General features: G+C 34.8%; 1 long non-coding RNA gene across 2 annotated transcripts in view; it reads right to left on the bottom strand.

The window, feature by feature from the left end:
* Positions 1-3,610: 3,610 nt before the first annotated feature.
* The window catches only part of LOC144316850 (uncharacterized), a 138,480-nt gene continuing 117,305 nt past the window's right edge, over positions 3,611-24,785 (bottom strand). For both annotated transcript variants that reach the window (XR_013382691.1, XR_013382696.1), the window contains one exon: positions 3,611-3,760. This is a non-coding gene — a long non-coding RNA (uncharacterized LOC144316850). The remainder of the gene's footprint in view (positions 3,761-24,785) is intronic.

Genomic DNA, 24,785 nt, shown 5'->3' with positions numbered 1-24,785 from the left:
TAAACTATATTTGGAGATAAAGCTTGTTGGAGATAGTTAAAGCTGGATGGGAGCCTAATTTGATATAATTGCTGGCTTTATAATGAGATGGAGAGTGATGTCTTAATCTCCACAAATGCAGGGCAATAAGGCAGAGAACCTGACCATGAGGGTGCTCTGATATCAAACTTATGGCCTCCAAAACCTGTGAAATCATAGATTTGCTTTTAAAGCCACACAATCAATGGCATTTTTGTTATGGTACTCCAATCTTATTGACAACTATTTTGCCTTAAAATGCAGATTATATTTTAACGTATGCTCCAATCTGTATTTTTTCTAAATTCTTTCTATAGTATTAGTCTATTTCTAGTTTCTATATATTTGTCTTAAAATAAGTAAGTAAAGGTGAAAGGCACACAATACTCTCACTTTTAAAAACAGGCTGTACCAACTTTCTTGGTGTCCTCAGTTCCTTGGGGTATGGAAGTATCTGAGTCATAAAGGCATTCAAAATTATTTTAATCTAATTCTCTGGAAAAGCAAAGACAAGACATTTTTAGATTCATTCTTTCTCTATCACATAGCTTTACTATGAATTTGATTACTGTTTCTTCTCCAATTTAAATCATGTTCTTGAGTTGGCACAAAAATGCTTGGTCATTCAAATGGATTTTTGAACTTGAAAGTCATGCTTTGGTTAAGGCAAATTTATTCAAAATAGTTAAAACTCTCAGTGTTTATTAGGTTGTTCAGAATTGGAAGGCTGTTCCCAGAGAAAACAGAACTGGTTAATGAAATAGCAGAATGACCAAAATTAGTAAGATTTGCCACATCCAAGTAGGTAGAGGAGTATCATGAAACATGGATAGAGCAATCCAAATTAGCTGAAGACAGCATTAACAGGAAATATTTTAGTTAGCACAAACTTCATTGTCCATAAATTAAAATATATTTTTTACCAATCACTTACCTTTTACCAACCTCTCCCTATTTCCCTCACTCTCCAGCCCCTAGTTACCACTTTACTACTTTTAATATGGGCTGAGCTTTGTTTTTTTTTTGTCTATTTTGTTTTATTTTGTTTAATATCACATACAAATAATATCATGCAGTATTAGTCTTTGTTTGGCTTACTTAGTATAATGCCTTCAGAGTTCATCCATGTTGTCACAAATGGCAAAATTTCCTCACTCACGAAAGAATATTTCATTTTGTGTGCCACATCTTTATCCACACATCTGTTGTTGAACACTTATGTTGTTTCTGTACCTTGGCTATTGTAAATAATGCTGCAATAAACAGGGAGGTGCAGATAATCTTGTTTTCATTTCCTTTAGATGTATACCCAGAAGTGGGAATGGTGCATGATATGATAGCTCAACTCAATTGCCATTCAAACAGATATAGAGTGATGTGTCATTGAAATCTCTATTTGAATTTCCATATTCACTAATGATGTTGAGCAAGTTTTCAGGTATCTGCTGGCCATTTGTGTAGTTCCTTCAGAAAAATGTTTATTCAGTCTCTCTGCCCATATTTTAATCAGATTTTTTTTTTGCTATTGAGCAGTGTGTGTTCTTTATATATTTTGAATATTAACTCCTTGTCAGATACATGATATGCAAATATCTTCTCCTATTCAGTACGTTGTCTTTTCCTTTTGTTGATGGTTTCTTTTATTATCCAGAAGTTTCTAGTTTGATGTCATCTCATCCCTCCTGCTTATTTCTCCTTTGTTGCCTTTGCTTTTAGTGTCTAATCCAAAAAATCATTGTCAAGACCAATATCAAGGAGCTTACCCTCTGTTTTCTTCTAGGTTTCAATAGATTGGCCTTTTTTGGTTTCAATTGCACATATAAGGGATACCATACAGATTTTAGGTCATAAATTGAATTTTTAAAAATTATTTTGAATTGATTTTTATATATAGTATAAGATAGGAGTCCATTTTCATTCTTTTACATGTGAATTTCCAGTTTTCCACCACCATTTATTGAAAAGACTATACATTCCCTGTTGTGTATTCTTGGCTTTTTGTTGTAAAGTAATTTACCATATAGGCACAGGTTTATTATTGGACTCTATTCTATTGATCTATATGTTTTTAGGTCAGTACCATACTGTTTTAATTACTGTAGCTTTGTAATACAGATTGAAATTGGGAAGTATGACGCCTCCAGCTTTGTTCTTTGTCAAGATAACTTTTGCTATTTGGAGACTTTTGTGGTTCTATACAAATTTTAGGATTGTTTTAACCATTTCTGTGAAAATGCTATTGGAATATTAATAAAGATTACACTGAACCTGTAGACAGCTTTGTGAATAAATAATATTTTTCTAATTCGTGAGCACAGAATATCTTTCCATTTATTTGCATCTAAAGTTTCTTTCATCAAAGTCTTGTACTTTTCAATGGAGAGATCTTTCACATCCTTGATTATGTTTAATAATATATTAATGATATATTAATATTAGTAACAATTTTAGTTCTAATAATAATATTAGTTCTTCTTATCCATGAGCACAGAATATCTTTCCAGTTATTTGTGTCTTCAATTTCTTTCATCAAAGTGTAGTACTTTTCAGTGGAGAGATCTTTCACCTCCTTGGTTATGTTTATCCCTACATATTTTGTTGTTTATGAAACTGTAAATGAGATTGTTTCTTGACATTTAAAAATATTTTGTTAGTATATAGACATGTAAGCAACTGTTTTCTGTGTCTTTTTAATAAAGGTGGCAGCAGAAGTTTATATTCATATGCAAAACAATGAAATTGGATCCCTGTCTTACATGAGTCACAAAAATTCACTTGAAGTAGATTAAACCTATAAATGTTTTTCCCTACAATCAGCTGAAGCTGATTATTCCTTAGCAATGACATTATTACTCTGTGGTCTTTTTGATATTCATCATCCCCCCACCCCCCCATGTTGGTTGCATTGTTTAGAGGGAAATGATTGGCTGTTGCCAGGAATAAGCGGTTTTGATACTTGTAAACTTCATATAAACTTGATAATTTTTGAGAATAGGAATCCTAAAATATCCTTTTGCCTTCAGTGTAGGGTAATGTCAATCCACTTAAATTCTCATTCTCTGTTTGATGTACACCCATATTCATTCATTCATTCACACATTCATTCATTCAACTATAGCTAGTCAGGCATTATTCAAGGCAGTGGAGATACAACTGTAGTTAAAAAGTCACCCTGAGCCCCTGAAACTTATATCCTAGTGAAATAAGACAGGCAATAAAGAAACACATGAATAGATAGTATTTTAGATTATATTAAGTGCTAGGGGGTAGAAAAAAACAGGATGAAGGGAAGGGAGAGAAAGGATGATGACTATTTTTAGTGAATCAGGGAAGGTCACTCTAATAAAATATTTGAACAGAAGCATCAGTAAAGAACCATGTAATTCTCCAGGGGGAAAGCTGATATAGTCGGAGGAGATGTCAAAGGGCCTAAGCCAGCAATGTCTGTTTGGGAGACTGCAGAGCAGGCAGAGATGAGAGGTACATGAAATCTGAGTGATTTAAGCCAGTGACCAGATAATGGGTTGCCATGTAAGTCTTTGGATTTTATTGGACAGGATGAAATTTCACTTGGAATTAGATTCCAAGTGATACAAATCTAAATATCTGTGGTTCAAACAATTAGAAATTTATTTTTTTCCCATACAGAAGTCTGTAAGTATACAATCCAAGGCTGGAATTTTGGCTCTGCAGTCTTCTCTGGGGTGATTTTCTTCTACATTATTTGAGCCTCCTTCAGCCTCTAAGCAGCAGAATGGAGAAAACAAGCTTATAACACAGACCATACAATAACCCACATTTCCTGTGTGTAGAAATGACTTACATGTTAGTAAAATGGACTCTTATTCCAATTTCTAACATATTTTCTTAGACTTACTAGGTTCTTGAACTTACCTGCAATTCATCCTCAGAATGAACATTTTCTTGTATGGATAAATGAGGCTTATGGAGGTCCTCTCTGACCTCTTCTGCCATCTGAATCCAGGCTGGAGAAGGTGTTGGCTTTGTTGTTGGGGAGAAACTATACCTTTCATTGATCCTGATGGTTCTCTTGGGAACTCTATGAGGTGGACTACTGAACTGGTTCATTGCAAAGGATAGACACATGCTCCAATTAGCAAGAGATTAGGAGAAACAAGTGTTAACAGAATTAGGGAATATCTTCTATTGTTGAAGAGAGTGGCTCTTTAGCTGGAAAATCACACACCCTCACAAAATATACAAATAAACACATCTTTTCTCTTTATTTCTAGGCTCTTTTTTTTTTGTTTTGTTTTAAGATTTTATGTATTCATTCATGAGAGACACAGAGGCAGAGACACAGGCTGAGGTAGAAGCAGACTCCCTGAGGGAGGCTCTCGTGGGACTTGATCCCAGGATCCTGGGATCAAGCCCTGAGCCAAAGGCAGATGCTCAACCACTGAGCCATCCAGGTGCCCTCTAGGCTATTTTCTATGGAAAATTTAGCCATACTATTATAATACACAGAGGAATGAACAATTTATAAACTATCATTTCAGAGGTTATCTGAATCCCTAAAAACAATAAATAAAGGTAAGTAAATAATAGTATGCAAATATATATTTCTAATTAGAGGAATGTGTGAAATGTTAAATATATTCATATATATCTGATTATATATAAATTATATCTGACTTTATATGTAGGATACCTGATATATAGTTTGACATAATAGGTATACAGATATAGGTAGAAATATTTCTCAGGAGGCTTATGGGTTTCCATTGCTGACTTCAGGCTGTTCCCTCTGACAACTTATCAGCCAGAAATGGAATAAATGCTCAGAATTGGTATCCTTTGGCAAAACACAAGCTTCCTGAACCTTGAACTAGCTTTACATTTCATGGCTCAGTAAAATTTAAGTATCTCCTTGTGGGGTAAGAGTGTGTTAGTATGGAAAATATTTAAAACTATGAAGGGAGGTCCTGGAAGATGTCCTATTTATATTGTTTTTGTAATAAAACTCTTATTCTTGAGGTCAGATGTGTCAGAACAATGTATCAGCTAATGTTTTTGATACTTCACATTTTTATAGTATGTCAGCATTTCTGTTTCACTCAACTTGCTCAAGCGTTACATGCCTCTGCAGCTCTTGGCATCCTTATAAAAATAGTATAGGGGTGCCCAGGTGGCTTAGTTGGTTAACAGTTTGCCTTCCACTCAGGTCATGATCCCATGGTTCTGGGATCCAGCCCTACTTTGGGCTCCTTGCTCAGAGAGGAATCTGCTTCTGCCTCTGCTCCTACCTATGTTCATGCTCTCTCTCTCTCTCTCAAATAAGACCTTTAAAGAAGTATTATTATTTTTCAATTTTGTATCTTCTTGGGATTTCTAGGAGGTGTGCTCTAAAATCTGACACCTTAAAAATGGTGAACTTAGAGTTCTATATGTATATAGAGTTATATGTAAAATTATTTTTTTCTGTCAACTTTCATACAAAGAAAGGTCACTTCTAAGTTTCTTATATTGTGGACAGTGAAGCACTATTTCAAATGCCATTCAATTTAGAGGGAGGTGTGGCAAACCAGAAGGAGCAAGCTAAGGAGCCTCTTGAGCTCTACTGGGAATTAATTTACCAGGGAGATTGTAGGGGCAAGGTACTCATCAGCTTAACTTAGCTTTACAGAGAGGGTGTTGTGTTCCATGTCAAGTGTTCCAGCATGATTCAAAAAATAAATGTAGAATTTTAAGATTGTTAGAATTTTCTTACTGTCTTTTGCAAGTAATATGCTTATGCACCAATAAAAGTAATGACTCAAGAGGCATAAACACAAGAATTCTGAAACACAGTAACTTGTTTTAACTGAAGTATATTCTTGTTTATTTACATTTTAATTAAGTACATAATTATCGAATGCTTCCCATGTGCTGGACACTGTACTTGGTACTTCCCTCATGCTCCTGATATTTTGTAGGGAATCAGAAAACTCGCAAGACTAAAAATGAATACATAAAAATCCAGAGTGTGTAAATGCTGAAAATGATAAATAGGTGCCCATTCCATTTGTTCTATGACCCTACTTTAGGTTGTTAATTAAATAAAAATGCTTTTATGAGGTGACACTTAATACTCCAAGGACTTCATTAATAAAATAGGCAAAGATGGAAATATGGTTCTTAGAATCTGTGTATATGGAGGGAAAACTTGTTAGTAGACCTGCAGAAGGAAAACATGGACTCGGTGATTTGTTTTCAATCTGACCATGGAACTGTGTTTCATAGTGGTGGTCCCAAAGCAGCCATAATTATGTTGTGAAAGAGAGAGATGGGGCAAGGAAGCAAATGGATAAATCAGATTTGCAAATCATGTCTGAGAAATATTTTCACTGTGCCTACTGGTACCAGAAACTGGAAGCTAATAGAGCAAAAGCCTACTACATTTTTAAAGGAATTGATTTGCTAAAGAAACCACAGCTTAAGCAAAACAACAAAGCCTTTAATTATTCTAGCATTAAAGCAACACCAAGCTGCCTCCTTTTTGCAAGTTTTGAAAGTTCTAGCAGTGCCCCTCAAAAAAGCTCCAGCAGCCCCAAAATAGTATGCCCTCATATATCCTATCCTCAACAATCAAGGTGAAATATGGGTAAGAAAGAACCTTCCAGTGGGTGGAAAAAAAGGATCACAGAAAACAGAACAAATTTTAATTAGAGCCTTATTAAAGCCATTTGCAGTTGATTAATGATTGCTATGTTTCTTCTATTCTATTGGGAACTCATTGAAAATACTATCCCTGTTATTCCATAGTACATGGAAGGTTGATAACTGTGGTAAAGCAGAGAAAATTTGATTTTTTTTTCTTTGAAATTCATAGATTACCAGATCTAAACCTCAGGGGTAAGACATCACTTCATTTAAAGATCCAGGATTGAACTAGGTGCAGGGACTATATGGGGCTATTTTGTTTGGTTTGTTTTTTCCCCGGGGGGGGGGGGGTTCTATGTTTTTTTAAAATTAATTAATTTATTTATGTTATTTCTATGGCTTTGAAGAAGACCAGCATGAACATTTTGTAGCTAGATGTGTAACCATTTACTTTATTATGGATAAGCTTGTTTTGCTGGTTGTTTAGAATTTTGTTAGAATCTAGTCAGTATTCTAGGACTACTGTAGTCCCACCCTAAAGTGTTTGGAGGAGGGGTTGCTCAATTAGATGCCTAGGGAGCTCTGGGCAGTGTCCCTACTGTGGAAGATCAGCAGGCTCCTGTTTCCCAGCATTGTGTAACCTCTAGAATCTGTTTACCTCACAACTTTGAAGGAAAGCTTTTTGCTAGGTGTTTTTGAAGTCTTATATTGCATACCTGCAGAGGTATCGAAATAATGCAGGAATAAATCTGAAAATGCAAAGTCTTTTAAAAACAGAAAAGTAAAAAAGGAACAAAACTCCCCTTTCCCAGTCCCAAATACCTTGTCTTGAAGATGGAGAATATTAAAACTTTGAAGTACCTACTACAGAAAAATAAAAACGTTAGTGAGCTATCACCTGTGCTACCTGAGTAATCCTTTATACAGAAGTCTAGAAAAGAAAGTGCATAGAAGAGAAAAATGAAGAACTAGTATTTACCTTAAGATTGATGTAATATCATGCCTCTCCCTCACACCCCAACTCCAAAAAAGAAAGAGACTGAAAGTCCACCTAAGAGTTAGCGTTCAAATTCTGGGAAATATCCCGGTAGATCTGAGTAGTAGCTAATGGAAAGGCCTTAAAAGTGTTCACAGGATGTGGAGAGGCAATTTTGGAAAGGTAATAGTGCCAGGAGAAGCAGAGGTTAGAAGAAAGGGAGAGATGCCTTTTGGAGATGGAATAGTGGGGGAAAAGAAGGAAAAAATTTAGGACACTACAAAAATGAAAACACATTGAACTGTATAACATGTCTTCTCTATGATTCTAAAGCAAGATCATCAATAAACAATACTATTACACTGACAAAAATGGACACTTTTGAACTAATATTTACTGTGATTTATAATATTAAGCTATGTATATAGCTTGCATATATACATCCATAGCCTACATAATTATTTTAATTAGAACAAATGAGAATTCAAATAATTCAGGTGAGAATTCTTTAAAAAAAAACAAAAAGTAACCAAATACTAGAAGAAAATTATAACAGAATACTTCAGTTGAATTAAATAACTTTAAACACACAGTTAAAATAGTCAAAAACACAAATCTATGAATCAAAAATTCAAAAACCAGAGAAATAGAAATAAAGAAGATGAGGATTGCTGAAACTCAGGGAAAAATTTTGCATTGAAAAAATACTGGGTGTTTAAGGAAGTGTTAGTTTTTTTTCCAAAATGAACAGCGGAGAAATAAAAAAAACAAAACAAAACAAAAAAAAACGGCGGAGCCAGGCAATAGGTTCGAGAGTGCTTTAATGGGGAGCGCTCCCGGGCGAGGTTCCGTGACTCAGAGAAGTGGCCCAAGTCAGGGAAGTCGCGCGGGGTTGGGGAGTGTGGGGTTTTTTAAGCCTTATTGGTTCTGGGTCCGGATCCGGTGGGTCCCCAGGTGATTGGCTGGGGGTGGGGATAGTACAGACGATTTGGGGTGGTCCCTGGCTGGAAAGTCCTGGATGGAAAGTTTCGGTTTCCCATCTAGGCTTCGATTTACTGGAGATGATGTGGTGGTCATGGCTGCTTTGGCGGGAAGATCAGCCATTTTGACCCAATTTGAGATGTCCGCCATTTTGGGTGCCCCTGTCTCTCAGCCAGCCCAACAGGAAGAATAGATTCAAATGTAAGTTATTAAAGGTTAGGACAGTAAAATGCGGAAAGAATAGTCTTTTCAAAAAATAATGTTGGGATGGTTGGATATCCATGTGTAAAAGAATGAAGTTGGGTGCCTACATTGGACCACATATAAAAACTCAAAATAGATAAAAGACTTAAATGTAAAAGCTAACATAAAAATCTTAGAGAAAAACAGGTATAAATCTCTGTGATCTTGGATTAGGCAATGATTTCTTAGATATGATACCAAAAGCATGGGTAACAAAAAACAAATTAGTGAACTGGACATCATCAAAATTGAACATTTTGGGGCAGCAAAAGACCATTGAAAGATTGCAAAGAGAGACACCTGGGTGGCTCAGTCAATTAAGTGTCTGCCTTCAGCTCAGGTCATAACCCTGGAGTTCTGGTATCAAACTCCACATGAGGGGTTCAGTGGGGCATCACTGCTCAGTGGGGAATCTGCTTCTTCCTCTCCGTCTGCCCCTCCCCCTCCTCATGCTTGCTCTCTCTCAAATAAAGAAAAGACTGCAAAGATAACCTGCAGAATGAGGGACCATGTTTACAAATCCTATGTCTTGTATTTAACATCTAGTATATGTAAATCACATATATAATTCAATAGTAAAAAGACAAATGGAAAAGAAGTTGAGTAGACCTTTCTTGAACAAAGTGTACAAAAGATGGGTAAGAACATGAAAATATATCATTAGAGAATTGCTAGCCACTAGGCAAATCAAAATGACAGGTACCATTTCAGACACAGTATATTAAAGAGGTAGTAACAAATGTTGGCAAAGATGTAAAGAAACAGAGACCCCTATATGCTGGTGGTGGGAAAACAGTTCACCCATTTCCAAACAGTCTGCGTAGTTTCTCAAATGATTAAATGTAGAATTACCACCTCTTCTAGGTGTAAATCAGGAAAAATGGGAGTATGTATTCATGCAAACATTTGTACATGAATGTTCGTAACTGCCTTATTTGCAATGGCTCAAAGTGGAAAAACTCAAATGCCTATCAAATCATGAATCGATAAATAAAATGGCTGTATTCATATGATAGAATATTCAGCAATAACAAGAGTAGTCCTGATACATGCTAAACATAGATGGGCCTTGGAAACACTATGCTGAGTGAAAGAAGTCAGTCGCACAGGGGCTCTTATTGTAGGATTCCATTTCTAGGAGATGTCTAATATAGGCAAATCTACAGACAACATTTAGTGGTTACCTGGATCTGGAATCCAGGTTGCAGATGGCCAAGGTATCCAGGGTTTCTTTTTGTAATGAAAATGTTCTAAAATTGTGGCGATGGATGTATGGTTCTGTGAATTTACTTAAACTCACTGACCCAGGGGCAGCCCTGGTGGCTCAGTGATTTAGTGCCGCCTTCAGCCCAGGGCGTGATCCTGGAGACCCGGGATCGAGTCCCACGTCGGGCTCCCTGTGTGGAGCCTGCTTCTTCCTCTGCCTATGTTTCTGCCTCTCTGTATCTTCGATAAATAAATAAAAAATATTAAAAAAAAAAAAAAACCTCACTGACCCATTTATTTTCAACAGGTGAATTATGTGGTATGTGAATTGTATCTCAAAGCTGCTATAACAAAAGTTTTAGAAAGAAAAAAAGGAAATAGTTAAGGTAATGAAGATTAGTTAGGAAAAGAAGCAAAAAGGTAAGAGAAAACGTGGTGAAAATAGAAGACAGCAAAGAAAATTCAATTTACATATTTATTTGAAATCTCTTAGAAAAAAGAAATAATGGGGACACCTAGCTGGCTCAGTGGTTGGGCTGCTGCCTTTGGCTCAGGTCGTTATCCCAGAATCCGGAATCCAGTCCGCACAGGGCTCTTGGGAAGAGCCTGCTTCTCCCTCTGCCTATATCTCTGCCTCTCTCTCTCTCTGTGTCTCTCATGAATAAATAAATAGCTCTTAAAAAAAAAAGAAAAACAAAACAATGGACTAGACCTAATGTTTCAAACTCTAATCCAAAAGAAATTCTGAAGAAAAAGTGACCTCAGTCTACCCATTGACAGAGATCATGATGAAAACTGATTCAGGGTAACCTACTCTGTGACATATTCTAGCAAAACAATTAGACCTTGAAGATTAAACAACAACAACAACAAAAACATTCTCAGGGCTAACAGGTGATATAATGAAAAAACTTATAAGGGCAAGAAAATTAAGCAGGCATCAGATTTCTGAAAAAGAATGTACAAAGCAAAGCCAAAGTGAGAGATTGTTTTCAAAGCATAGCCTGCAGTAAAAATTGCCAATTTTATGGGTATTATTTGTTCAGTTTTGACAAGCATATACAAGTCCTATAACACCACCACATTCATGATGTAGTACATTTCCAGCACACCAGAAAGTTCCTTCATTTCTTTGCATTTAATCCCATACCTATTTATCTCTTGGCCCTCCTAACAACTGCTCTGCATTCTGTTTCTACAATACTGTATTTTACTAGAATTTTGTATCAATGATATCTTATTGTATATAGTCTCATGTGTCTGGCTTCTTTTTTTTCTTTTGTTTAATGTAATGATGCCTATATTGGTACTTCATATTTACTGCTAAGTAGTATTCGTATGAAATATCACACTGGTTTATATGTTCATTACTTTATGAGCATTGGAGTTATTTCTAATTTGGTGTTGTTATGAATAAAGCTGGTTGTATAAGTATTCTCTTATATATTTTTTCATTTCTGTTGGCTAATTATATAAAAGTAAGTTTGCTAGATTATATGGTAAGTGTATTTTTAACTTGATCAGAAACTGCCAAATTGTTCTTCCAAGAAGCTGTTGTTTTTTGCAATAGTGAATTAAAGTTCAAGTTTCTCCACATCCTCTCTATGACTTGGTATTATCCATCATTCTGATGTCAACTATTCTAAAGGTTACATAATAATATCTCAATATGGTTTCTTTTTTTTCTCAATATGGTTTCAATGTGCATATACATAGTGACTGATGATAAGCACCTTTTTCTTATTGTCCATTTGTATGTCATCTTGGTAAAGTATTTTGCCCATTTTTGAAATTCAGTTGTCTTATTATTGAGTCATAAGACTTCTTTACATATGCTGGATACAAGCTCTCTATTAAATATTTTGCAGATATCTTAGTCCATTGCTTGCCTTTCATTTTCTTAATGGTATCCATTTTTAAAGATAATGAGGTATATTTTATATAACATGATATAAATGCATTGTGAATAAACAGTTTTAATACATTCACACTTCTCAATCACCACCACAATGTGGTTTAGTAACACTAACACTATATTGAGAAATTCCATTATGCCATTCTGCTGTTAATTCCTGTTCATACCCATAGCCCTAGGTAATCACTGACCTGCTCTTTCTCTAGTTCCCTTTTTTAGACATTATATATAAATAGAATCACACAATATACAGTCTTGTCTTCTGGCTTCTTTTTGTTTTTTATGTAATAAAAATATAAGGTATTTTTATAATTTTATTGTTTGGAAAAATCAAAAGAATATTATGAAACTTGAAAATTTCATGAAATTTGAATTTCAGTATTTGTAACTAGTGTTAATAAAATATAGCTGTACCTATTCATTTAGTTCTTGACTATGCTGCTTTTGAACTATAGTGGCAAAGTTTAGTAGTTATGACCCAGAGTCTAAGAGCTGCAAAACCCAAAGTATTTGCTATATGGTCCTTTATAGGAAAATTTTGCCAGTCACCACTTCTCTACTCCATATTCTTCACAAAACTTGATATTGTTGGTCATTTTTACAGAAGTTCTGATAATTTATAGTGGTTTTAACTTGCATCTCCGTAATAACTTGATACTAAGCACCACTTTATGTGCTTATTAGCCATTGGTGTTTACATACGCACATATATATATACATATATGTGCGTATGTAAAGTCTATTTGCTCATTTTTATTTTGGTTTTGTTATATTGAGTTGTAAGACTTATCTTTATATTCTGGGTACAAGTCACTTGCAAATATTTTCTTCTTTGGGCTTGTCTTTCTATAACAGTGACTTTTGAAAAGGAATAGTTTAAAAATTTTACGATGTCCAATTTATCAACATTTTCTTTTATCCTTATGCTTTTTTCGGTCCTATTTAAGAAATATTTGCCCACTTTAAAGTCACAGAGCTCCTCCTACATTTGCTTCTGCATATAGTTTTAACTCTTAAACTTAGTTTTATGGTTTATGATTCATTTTAAATTTTTGCTTCAGATGTGAAATTAGGGCCAAAGTTCATGTTTTTGCACACAAATATTCACTTTTGCTAGCACCACTTGTCCAAAGAACATACTTTCTCCATCAAATTACCTTGGTACTTTTGTTGAAATTGATTTATCATACACGTGTGGGTGTTGTGTTTCAGAACTCTGTATTCTCTTCTATTTTTTTTATATTTCCATTTTTATTTTTATTTATTTTTATTTTTTTAATTTATTTTTTATTGGTGTTCAATTTACCAACATACAGAATAACCCCCAGTGCCCGTCACCCATTCACTCCCACCCCCCGCCCTCCTCCCCTTCTACCACCCCTGGTTTGTTTCTCAGAGTTAGCAGTCTTTACGTTCTGTCTCCCTTTCTGGTATTTCCCACACATTTCTTCTCCCTTCCCTTATATTCCCTTTCACTATTATTTATATTCCCCAAATGAATGAGAACATATAATGTATGTCCTTCTCCGAATGACTTACTTCACTCAGCATAATACCCTCCAATTCCATCCACGTTGAAGCAAATGGTGGGTATTTGTCATTTCTAATAGCTGAGTAATATTCCATTGTATACATAAACCACATCTTCTTTATCCACTCATCTTTCGATGGACACCGGGGCTCCTTCCACAGTTTGGCTATTGTGGACATTGCTGCTATAAACATCGGGGTGCAGGTGTCCCGGCGTTTCATTGCATCTGTATCTTTGGGGTAAATCCCCAGCAGTGCAATTGCTGGGTCGTAGGGCAGGTCTATTTTTACCTCTTTGAGGAACCTCCACACAGTTTTCCAGAGTGGCTGCACCAGTTCACATTCCCACCAACAGTGTAAGAGGGTTCCCTTTTCTTCGCATCCCCTCCAACATTTGTGGTTTCCTGCCTTGTTAATTTGCCCCATTCTCACTGGTGTGAGGTGGTATCTCATTGTGGTTTTGATTTGTATTTCCCTGATGGCAAGTGATGCAGAGCATTTTCTCATATGCATGTTGGCCATGTCTATGTCTTCTTCTGTGCTGTGGTCATCAAGACAGTGTGGTACTGGCACAAAAACAGACACATAGATCAATGGAACAGAATAGAGAACCCAGAAGTGGACCCTCAACTTTATGGTCAACTAATATTCGATAAAAGAGGAAAGACTATCCTTTGGAAGAAAGTCTCTTCAATAAATGGTGCTGGGAAAATTGGACATCCACATGCAGAAGAATGAAACTAGACCACTCTCTTTCACCATACACAAAGATAAACTCAAAATGGATGAAAGATCTAAATGTGAGACAAGATTCCATCAAAATCCTAGAGGAGAACACAGGCAACACCCTTTTTGAACTCGGCCACAGTAACTTCTTGCAAGATACATCCACGAAGGCAAAAGAAACAAAAGCAAAAATGAACTATTGGGACTTCATCAAGATAAGAAGCTTTTGCACAGCAAAGGATAGAGTCAACAAAACTAAAAGACAACCTACAGAATGGGAGAAGATATTTGCAAATGACATATCAGATAAAGGGCTAGTTTCCAAGATCTATAAAGAACTTATTAAACTCAACACCAAAGAAACAAACAATCCAATCATGAAATGGGCAAAAGACATGTATTCTCTTCTATTGATGTATGTGTTTATTTCTTAGCCCGGTGTTGGATATGTCAACATAATAAAAAAAAAAATCTTACTAAAAAGGTTTTAGTTCTAAAGTTAGTATCTTAATGGGGAAACACAAGAAGTATTTTCACTAAGATCAAGTTGATGACAAGAACTATCTCCACTACTATTTAGCATTTTACTGGAGATATTAGTTAACATAATTAGACAAAAGGAAAATATGGCAAAAGACCTGGGGGAAAAAAAAAACAGAAATATATCTATTTACTGATTATATGATTATATACCTAGAAAGCCCCAGAGAATTGATAAAACTAACTCTAAGCACAAATTCAGTAAATTAGTAAGATCTAAAGTCAACGTATAGAACTTTGTAGCTTTCATGTACAAAACAATTGCCAGCTATTTTCTTTGAAGGACAAATGGAGGTTTTTCTATGATGCTCTATTAAATATTTTAGGCTCTGAAGGCCATATGTTTTCTATTGCAATTACTCAGTTATGTCATTACAGCATGGGAGTAGCTATATACAACACATAAATAAATGAGCTCAGCTACATTCCAATAAAAGTTCATTTACAAAAACATGCACTCGGCCACATTTGACCTTCAGGCCACTGAATATTCGAGACAGAAAAAAAAAACCCTATTTACAATAACATAGAAATCATATACTTTTTGTGCAAGAAAGTAGAGGAAAGAAGACATTTTGCACATATTGACTAATTCATGCAAAATAAAATGCAAGGAAAGTAAACCAGGGAGTAATGAGATTGGTTACCTGTGGAGATGGTTGAGGACAGGATAGAAAAGACAGGAAGCAGGGAAGAAAGACGTCTCATGAGTATACCTCTTGTACAGCTCCGATATTTGGAACCATGTTTATGTTTCACATAATCAACAAGTGACAATAAATCAACAAGAAGAGGGAAAATCCCAAATTGAAATATAAAGAGAAACAAATGAACTGAACTCTATTAATAAGTGAAAGGTATAACCATACTGAAGAGGGAAAGAAAAGAATAAAAGTTTAGGAAAATTTAAACATAGTATTGGGTTATATACTCTGGTTAAAGACACAAATGAACTCTGAATGAATATTGAACTCCACTTGATAGACTTTTTTTTTTCTTCAGAAGCATGGATTAGAAATTCTGGAACTACTTTTTGTATATTTGGGGACTGAGCAAACAACTAGGTATATTGTGGGTAGTAAGAAAGAGGCTTCTCACTGTTAGCAAAAGGATTTATAGATATGGAAAGGGGGAGATTGAATGAGCCCTCTGTGGTGGTGGATTAAAACTAGAGATACCAAATCTCATGTTTTTTAAATAGACAAATATGGAAATAGATAAGGGTGTGCATTTGCAATCCATGTGCATTTCCAAGTTGCTCTGCTGAGAGGATCTAGAAACAATGACATTCAAGGAGGAATGAACAAATCTCACCTAGATCTCAGATCTTGATTTTTAAATATTTTTTCCATTAAGAAAAAACCCAAAAAAGACAAAGAAAAAACTAAGTATCTTGGGAGAAGTGACAGATTCCAGTGCTCAATTAGCAGGAAGTTCATGATGAGCCTAGAATATTTAAATTTGGCAGAATAACAAAATGTCAGAAAGATTCTGGAAGTATTTCAGAGGATTCCCAGTTGCCACACCTAAGATAAAAGCCTCAAAATAAATAATACTAAAGAACTAAAACCCACAAAATAAAACAAGGATCTGCCTAAGTCCACACAGGAAGAGAGAGAGGGAAGAAGAGGGAGAGGAAGGGAGGAAGACGAAAACCTTTTCTTAGAGTGCCAAATAAGACAGAAATAATGGAATTTTAAAAACCACTATTTTGCAAACTAATTTACAACAATAACTTCTGGGAAGAATCATCAGCGTGTGGTAAAACAAGGTTGAAAGCTTGTGTAGTAACAGATGTAGGCATCATCTCAGATTATCTTCCCACAAAATACTTGTGAGTTACCAGAGGAAAAATAATACCATTATAGAAAAGACACCTGGCAAACACCACTTTAACCAAGTGACCAAAGTTACCATCCCCAGAAATACGACAAATCAACACTATGTGCCTCTTGATAGAATGCGCTGAGCATCATATCCCTTCGTTGGAACACCTGCCAAGTACCTGACTCACGAGGAAACATCAGACAAACTCAAATGGAAGTACATTCTACAAAATTACTGGCCCGTGTCTTGAAACACACTGAATCTCTGAGGAACTGCTCCAATATTAATGTAGACCAAAGAAACATGACAACTAAATGTAATGTGTGACCTGGGAGTTTCTTTTGCTATAAAGGATGTTATTGGGACAATTAACAAAGCCTGAAGAAGGTCTGCAGAGTAGGTCATAGTGTTTTATAGATAATTTTATCTTGATTTTGAAAATAATGCTGCAGTTATATGAGAACAGCTTGTGTTTTAGGAAATAGACACTGAAACATTTAAGAATAAAGAGGTTTTTTGGCTGCTAGCTATTCTCAAATCCATTCAGGGGGAAATTATATAGAGACAAAGTAGAATAAAACAGATATGGAGAATATTCATTTAGCATTTGTTTTTTTGTTTTGTTTTGTTTTTCATTTTAGCATTTGTTTACCCTGAGTGAAAGGCATAAGAAATTTTTTTTTTGTATTCTGGTCATGTTTCTATAAATCTGATGTGTCAAAAAAAAAAAAAAAAAGAAAAAAGAAAAAAAAGAAACGAGATACAAGGAGAGCAAAGATACCCTTTCACAGTTCTCCCCTGAAGGCAGGCTGCCTGCCTACTATAGGCCTGAGCTGGGAAGTTAGGGAAAGCCCATTTTCTGAATACAGATTGAAATATTGTTCAATATATTAGTCTTGACAATGCAACTTGAGTCAAGATTGTTGACAATGTATAGTGACCATAGGATTTTCTATTTCCTCCAAGTTACCAGGAAAGTCATAGGTCCTGCCAGGGTTTTTTCTCTAGCAGAGGAAACTTTCTCCACTGAATAGATTTTAAATATATGGTAGAAGACAAAAATAAAGTTACATTTAGATTGTGAAAATAAATACATAAAATATCTAGTACATGTCCTTTCTAGGCTCTGTCACTAAAGTGATAGTACTTTGGAAAATTTCCCTAAACTTGTGTACAAGTTGATGAATTATTCCAAAAGAAGTTGCTATAACTGTTATCCACACAGTTTATATTTTTTTTCACAGTTTATATTTATATTAAATAATGTGGATTAATTACTTTTCCCCCATGGAGTAATTAAATCCATACAGTGGAAATTTGACATTTTATTAAAACTAAGGTCCATCCATCAAGTCTGAATCTTTTAAGAAGGTGTTTATTCAGATATAGTCACACGTGTTACTATTTTAAAGTATACTTATGTTTCTCACTTCCACAGCAGGTTTGCCAAAAAAAAAAAAAAAAAGCCTCCTTTCTCAGAAAAATTCTCCTTAAAATAGAAAGAAGCAGTTTCCCACTCATTTTACTCATAAAGTAACTTAAGCAAAATTGGACTTTTCCAAGAGTAGGTAGAGATTGTCATTAAATCTCTTGTTTCTTGTGTTCTTGTTTTAAAAGTTGGTTTTGTTCTATTTCAATGTCCTATTTTGAATAAAATAACCTATATCCCAGTTGGTGACATCACCTTTAATGTTTATGTTGTGGTTTATTTAAATGCAGTTTTAAAATTGGGAAGGAAGCTTGAGAGATGGAGGTATCTTTAAATAAAAAGGATTTATTTCTGGATGTTGTTTATCTAAATGTAAAAAAAAAAATTCCATGTTTTCATTAATTACTACATTAGCCATCTGTCCATGTCTTGGCTCAAAGCATTCATTTTCATATTAAATAAAAAATCTTAATCAGTTAGTTTGCATTCTAATTTTGTTTGATTCTTTTAAAGATTGAGGCAGTTGGCACATCAACAAGTCTTAAAATATGGGATGGGGAAAATAGACTAGCTCACACATGATTTTAAATATATTGTGTTCTTATTTACAATACTTTGAGGAATATCATTTTAAAAATCTCATCTGAAAAATAGGATAACTAGAAAGAAAATCTGGCATATTGATAATAAAATCCTGTTTAAAATTAAAAAATGTATTCTGAAACTCAAATATTTTTAGTTTTTACAAACGTTTTATTGACAATATAGTTAGATTCTATCTTAAAACCAATATAAGGCTCTTTTATTTATTAGTACATGCAATAGTTACAACAAGAGGGGTGATGGAAGTATTAACATGGAAAAATATTTGGAATACTTGAATACAATTTCAAAAGGAAAAAACTTCTTGAAGAATAAATGTGCCACTTTTCCAAAGTGATCTGTATAGTTACCTTATTGCAATGGAACTCTTTTGGTAATCAAAATACTTATGGAACCCATCAATGAAAGAGGCTGTATAACTAGTATAGTTTTATAAATAAGATTTTGGTTGACAGTGCATTCATTGTTATACCATTTTGAATTTTGGTGGTGGTGGTGTTCTGCTTGTAAAGTATAATTTTCCATATAATTCAATTAAGATGAGGTGATAATGGATAATTAGAAGTAGGCGTATAGTAACTGGGGCAGGCTCTGATCATCTGAATCCTGCCAGTGAGTAGCAGAGTCTACCCAAATGGTGCCAAGAAAAATATATCCTCAGCTGTCAAACATAAATAAATTCATACAGACAAACAAAGGAACATTTATTACTAGGTGATATGCTATTCTTTATTCTCAGAGCAGATCTTTAATGAGCTAGACTGGATCCTAGTGAAAAGTCTTTTTTTAGTTTAAAAAAAGACTTCCATGCCACCCCATGTATACTAAAATTCCTTTCAATGCAATCACTCTCATTGCTTCCTGCTTTTGGAACACTACAATCTGATTCTGTTCTCTCTACCCCAATCCCCTTACATACACACACACTACACTGCAAATTTCTCAGACATGTTTGCTGATTTCTTCTTCTCTACCCAATTTCTAAATGTTTGAGTTTCCCACCTTGGAAAGGGCTATGCCCTGGACAGTTTTTTCATTTAGTTACATTCTTTCTTCTAAGATTACCCCCTTCTCTAGTTATCTGATATTAAATGCTACCTCGATGCATACAACTTCCATACTTTTATGAAGTCCTAGTATCTCCCTGGCATCCAATTTCCTAATCAAGTTCAATGCCAAAGAGATAACTTCACCCCCATGTTTCAAAAAGAAACTCTGGATGTTTTCCTCCTCCATACTATTCTCCACTATCCTGGTTTTTCTGTGTTTACCTGACTCCACAATCCACCTGGAAGTTTGAGCACAAACAGGAGTTTTTATTTATTCCTTTTCCTCATCTCCTAGTGACAGTCTAGTTCTAACAGCATTTAATTCTATTTTCAAAATATATCTCCTATCTGTCTTTATCTCTACTGATAAGATGCTAGTCCAAGCCATCCTCATCTGGACTGCCAGAGTTGCTCCTTCATTTATTGTCAACTTAATTGCTGTCAGGGTCCATGTTACATATACCCTGTATGTTACATACAACCTGCATGTAATGAGGTGTGAATATGGCTAAGGAATGGATAAATGTTGGAAAAAGATGTCTAGGCCAGACCAAAGTCATACAAAGCAAGGCAAGGGGGTGGTCACTTGAACCAGGTATGAGCAGTTAACTGTAGGAAGAGTCCCCATCTCCCCACCAACAGCAGTTGAGGCCTTTGGGAAAGAACTGGAGGCTGCAAGCCTCAGCTCAGTAGGTGTGTTGTTACAGAGAAAAGCTCCCCCAATTTCTCTCTTCTTCCACCCTCTGAACTCTTCAATTAGCCAAATCGAATTGAATCTAAAAGGCTAGAGGGTCTGATTGACACTGGCTGTAAAGATCAACCTTCAAGGACATACTAGGAAGGAAATGGATAAGGAGTGTCAGAAAAATACCCAACACACTCCACCACAATCCTTTTTCCACACAGGTAAGTAATCTTTCAAAAACTCCATTCTTACCTTGTGTATTAAACATGTAAACAGCCTTTTGCAGTTAGAATGAAACTCATACCTCTCATCATGGTTCCTTTTGCTTCTCTTTGCATTTAGACTAAGTAGGATTTTGTAGGCCATGTACAGATGTTGGCTTTTATTGTGAATGAAGTGGGAGGTTGTTGGTTGATTTTTATCAGGGGAGTTATATGACCTAATTTAAATTTAAAGCAGATTACCCTCATACCTGTATTGAGAATAGGCTATTGGAAGGCAAAGAGTTAGAAGCCTGGTGACTATAGTAGCTACTTAACTACTCTGCTCAGGTTAGAGATCATGGTGGCTCAGACAAGGAAGGTCATGAGATGCATTTGGATTTGGGATGTTTAAAGGAAGAATTGCAGTTTTTTGATGAATCAGATATGGACTGTGAAAAAAAGATGTCAAAGATTGGTCTGTGTTTTAGCACCAGATCACAAACTGTGCTTGGTTTATGTATTCTCTTTTTAATACTTTTTAAATTGTTTCACATGAGTGGATTATTATCTTCAATATCATAGCATCTTGAAATAAAGGTCTTAATGAGATTGGCTTCAATTGCTTCTCAAAGTATCTGGCACCTCATAGGCACTCTAATTATTTGCTAAATGGGTGAATGTGCTTTTTTTCTTTCTTTTTAATGTTGGCCTCCCTTCTAACAGTCCTGACATATCAGTAGGGCTGGCTCAGATTATGAGCTAACAAAGAAACAAACACAAATTTTCAGTTGATATAAAGAGAAGACACGGCAATTGCCAGCTCTTTCAGGATATAGGAATTATCCAGTAGGGGAAAATGATGCTCTAAAAGTATGACTTTTTTGTTTCTCCTAAAGCATCCAGCAACATACCTGTCTCAGAAAAGGAACTCAACTATTATTTGGTTGCATTTAAATAAAGGAGTTAATATTTAGAAGTTTTAAAATGTTTTCAGCACATAGTCCAGTGAGTTCCTTTGAAATAAATTTTTTGGCTTCTTTCTGGATCTCTACCTGTGACTCATACTTTGTATTTAAGTGCTTAAGGGACAAGCAATGCATATGTCATCCTGATCTGATTATATAAAATTAGCATTATGGGTGAATGCAATTGTAATAGATGAAGAGAAATGTTCTATAAAAAAAATCACATAGACATTCTTTGGAAAACAGAAGATTCTAACACTTTTTTAATCTGAGAAAGTTATTATAGCCATTAGTGAAACACATCAATGTATCTAAGATTTTCTTCAAAGTATCCCATGGTAACTTTGAGTTGTTAAAAAAATATACTTTCTACTTGGTGCTATCGAGTATATAAACCTCTTAAAAATTTAAAAATTCTGTCCCATCTTTAAAAAGAAACTATAGTCTTAAAACTATACATAGTTTAAAAAATTATAGAGTTATATATGTACAAACAAAATATACACAAAAATACATATGCATATAACAGCAAAAGAATATTGTACACATATTAATGTTTATTTTTTATATAGTTAATTCAGAAATCATGTAAATGACATTTCAATTTCAGTTAAAATTGAGTTATTTAAAACAAAAAGACTTGATGTGTAAATGAGTTTGGATTTAGTTCTGTTGAATAGAAATTAATAATACATAATACATTTTTGTTACTCAAAATAATCTCAAGAGTTTTAGTCTAATATAACAAGCACATACAACTCTTGTTACTAAAATTACATGAGATCATTAGTTTATTTAAAATAAATAATAAATACTGGCAGTTATATCTCTTCACTATTTTATTAACTATTTTTGATAGTATAATTACAACTAACTTGAAATTTTCAGTACACAGTATAATGCTTTTCCTTTTTAAAACATATTTATTTTCATAATGCAATTTTATCATATAGCTATGAGGGGGGATTCATTTAGTGCCAATCACTGCTTACTATTGATTCTAGACCAGAGACTTAGTGAAGTTACATGTGAATGTCAAGATTTTTTATCCCACTGAGATGCATCATTTCTGTCTGGCAGGGCAGCAAATCCTAAAGGTTGTAGTTTATGACTCTGGAAAATTTAAACAGTTTGGTATCTAAATCAGCAGTCTTATTCTAAGATTGTCTATTAATATGAAGCTTCACAAATGCTCTTAGACTCAAGTATGTATGTATGTGTGTGCCTGTTTCTTCCAATGAAGCTATACTTATGAAGGCAGGCAGTGGGGTGGATTTGGCCCATGGGCTGTAGTTTTTCAACCCCTGCTCTGTAGTATTTCACTGTAGCATGAGGCTTTTAGCAACCATGTGAAAGTATTCATCTCACTGCCCAGGTTTTTTTCCCCTGTTACCAAGCAGGTAGGGTACTTTGGCTTTCTTCTGGACTCACAAGCCCAGAACACAGTCCCTTCGGCAAAAAGGTGTTGGGTAGCTCTGGGTCACCATAGATTTTTAGACACTAAATCTCCAAAGTACCTTGTGTTAAAGTCTGTCTTGTCTGATCATCTCAATCCATTTCAGCTGTATGAGGGCAGTGTCATCTGTCCTGAAGCTTGGAAATATCTTTGAACCAGTTTTAACATCTTATTATTTCTTCTCTAGATGAGTTAAATAAAATATTTGATGTAGTCATTGTGCATTTACTTAAGATTTGTGAACTTACCTATTTAAAGTTATTCTGTGATGCTATTAAAATATTGCAAACTTTGAAATAAACTGTTGTAAAATGTATCATGCATAATCTTGTAATAGATAGCCATTTTTTTTTTTTTTTTTTTTTTTTTTTTAGGATTTTTCTTTTCCTTTTTCTCTTCTCTTCCTACCATGGGTTGAAAGTGTCCTACCAAAATTCATGTCCATCTGGAACCCAGAATATTCTCTTTGGAAATAGGGTCTTTGCAGATGTAATTAGTTGAGAGTCTTGAGGTGAATTTATCTTGGATTTAGAGTGGGCCCTAAGTCCAGTGAGTGGTGTCCTTCTAAGAAGAAAGAAAGATGCAGAAGGAAAGCCATATGAAGGCAGAGGAACAGAATGAACCAATGCTGCCTCAAGCCAACAAACCCAGGAGTCTTTCCTTGAGTTTTTTTCAGAAGGAGTGTGGCCCTGCCAAAACCTTAATTTTGAACCTCTGGTCTCAGAGGTTGTTTTAAGCCTCCTCAGTTATGGTAATTTGTGATGGCAGCCCTAGGAAACTAATATACTTTCTATTTTGATTCTTTTTCTTTATGTAGGTTTTGTCGAGAAGCTTGAAGAACTTCCTTCTCTAAAATAATCCCTACATACCTCAGGATAGCCACTTTTCACATTTAAAAATGACTTCCACTTATCTTCTTCAAATAAATTTTTATAGCCCAGGCTTATAATTGTGAATTTATATATAATTATTAATTTTTATTTTTTTAAAATGAGTTTCTCCCAATAGTATTGAAACAATTTTGTTTAATATCATTTTAATATCTATAAACTAATTCCTCCCATAAAGTTACTTTAGTTCCTTTATTTTCTCCTTCTTTTGAACATTCATAGTTTTGCATTATTTGCTCTTTTAAGTAATGTCAAATGCCTTTGTCTGCCTATTTCCTTAAAGGGATATTTAGAGAAATAGAAAATGCCCAGTCAAGAAATAAGAACACATTTTTTTGTGGTCTCTTGATTTATGATGAAAAACTATTCATATATATATATATATATATATATATATATATATACCCCGAATCATTCAATATTAGCATTTTAATTGCCAATTTATTTTATGAAAAAAGAAAATTGAGTTACTTAAATATGCATTTAAAAATTATTAGCAAACTTCAATCATTTAAAGACCTTCATTAACTATTTGTATGGGTTATTTTTAAAATTTATCTGCTTGTGTCTCATTTGTGATTTGGGATTTGTATCTGTTTGCTGCCCCCAACAAAGTATCATAGGCTAGATGGTTGGGACAGTAGAAATTATTGGCTCCGAGTTCTGAAGGCTAGAAGTCCGAGATAAAGTTGTTGACAGGGTAAGCTCCCTCTGAAGACTGTGAAGGAGAATCTGTTCCATTCCTCCCTTCTAACTTCCAGTGGCTTGCTGGCAATCTTTGGTGCTCCTTAGCTTGTAGAAGCATCAACCCGACGCATGACTATGTGTTCATAAGGCCTTCTTCTTTTAGGCATATCTGCCTTTGTGTCCAAATTTCCCCTTTTTATAAAAACACTAGGGACACCTGGGTGGGTCAGCAGTTGAGCATCTGCCTTTGGCT

The sequence above is a fragment of the Canis aureus genome, chromosome 7 (assembly GCF_053574225.1).
Source record: "Canis aureus isolate CA01 chromosome 7, VMU_Caureus_v.1.0, whole genome shotgun sequence".
Classification (NCBI taxonomy): domain Eukaryota; kingdom Metazoa; phylum Chordata; class Mammalia; order Carnivora; family Canidae; genus Canis; species Canis aureus.
This window is presented reverse-complemented; position numbering and strand designations above follow the sequence as displayed.